Raw genomic sequence first — 1,863 nt, forward strand, 5'->3', positions numbered from 1 at the left:
CACACACACACACACACACACACACACACACACACACACACAAACACTCACAAATTCACACAGTTTGGGGTAAGCAAAAAAGCCCGTATGCTTTCAGGCGTGAATGTGCCCTACACTTTGCAGCACAAAAGCGGACCTCGTACATTTTGCGCACAAAAGTCGGACCTCGTACACTTTGCAGCACAAAAGGCGGACCTCGTACATTTTGTAGCACAAAAGGCGGACCTCGTACATTTTGCGCACAAAAGGCGGACCTCGTACATTTTGCAGCACAAAAGGCGGACCTCGTACACTTTGCGCACAAAAGGCGGACCTCGTACATTTTGCAGCACAAAAGGCGGGCCTCGTACACTTTGCAGCACAAAAGGCGGACCTCGTACATTTTGCGCACAAAAGGCGGACCTCGTACACTTTGCAGCACAAAAGGCGGACCTCGTACATTTTGCGCACAAAAGGCGGACCTCGTACATTTTGCGCACAAAAAGGAACAAAAGGTTTCCCTCGTGTTTTCTGTACCGTTTTACCAAGCCAGGTAATTATTCTTGCATACAACATTAAAACCCCCCTTTCCTTCTTCTTAAATGCAGCGTGCACACGGGACCTCCGAGATTTTTCGCCCATCTCCGAGATTCGCCTGTCTCCGAGAAGGCTAGGTGTAGATCTTTCCTTCCATAAGATCAGGGGTGTGGCTGAAAGACAGCGGTAAGAAGGAGCCAAGGAGTAGCAATAGAAAGTTCTTGTAAGAGTTTTACTGCACTTGCAACACAATAAGGTCATATAAGTGCAGAAGATTAGAGGTGTTACAAGAGAATAACAAAAACTAAAAGAAGGAGGAGAGATAAGGATGGTAGATGTTTGATAGGACAGAAGGAGCAAACCACACCAGAGCACCCGCCAACCACCCACAGCAATAGAAAGGCTGCAGAAAGAATTAGGAACCCAGAGAAGGGGGCAAAGGAGGTGAGGGTGTGTGGGCAGAAAGTGAAGACGGAAGCAGACGATAGAAGATTGGGCAGGAAAGGATGTGAAAGGAGAAAGTTTTATAGAAGAAAATGTTCCGTCGCTTTCGAGATTCGAACCCGGGCCTATTGAACGAGAAGCGAACATCTTAACCTCTTGGCCACGAGAGCCCCCAGAGCAGGTTTGACTGTATCATGTACATGTGTACAAGTAAGGAATGTCGCGTCGGGACGCGCCTAAAAAAATAGACTGAATGTTTAGTCAGTGCATGGTCTCTGGTTTAGTGTGTGCATTAGCAGGGCGGCCATACTGAGGAAAACCTATTTTCAGTGGGTGGTTGTCGGGTGCTCTGGTGTGGTTTGCTCCTTCTTTCCTATCAAACATCTAGCGTCCTTATCTATCCTCGTTTTTGTTTTTTGTTACTACTCTCATCGGCACTTGTTTCACCTTATTGTGTTGCAAGTGCCGTCAAACTCTCACTAAAACAAAGAACTAGAAACCTGTTTTCTTGGCCTTTTTTGGTCTTTCTGTTGGGATTCTATATGTTTGTGATTAATTGCACACGTAATATGTGTAGTAACATTGCCGTTTTGTTGTAGCAGTCATCCTGTGTTTTAATATTTGACGGGCTGGCGTAAGGTCGTCATGGGCTTTTGCCCAAAGACGGACAGGGGGCTCTCGTGGCCTAGAGGTTAAGGTGTTGGCCTCTCATTCAAAGGTCCCGGGTTCGAATCCGGGTAGCGACCAAAAAATATTCTTCTCTAAAATTGTCTCCTTTCACCTCCTTTCCTACCAACTGAAATTATTAGGTGTGTCCCGCGCGCACATATGACCTATGCAGTTGCGAGCGCCGTAAAACACTTTACAAAAGCAAAACAAAAACAAAAAACGGACACCCCCCAC

This window comes from Aplysia californica, unplaced genomic scaffold (genome assembly GCF_000002075.1).
Source record: "Aplysia californica isolate F4 #8 unplaced genomic scaffold, AplCal3.0 scaffold00783, whole genome shotgun sequence".
In the NCBI taxonomy this organism is placed as follows: domain Eukaryota; kingdom Metazoa; phylum Mollusca; class Gastropoda; order Aplysiida; family Aplysiidae; genus Aplysia; species Aplysia californica.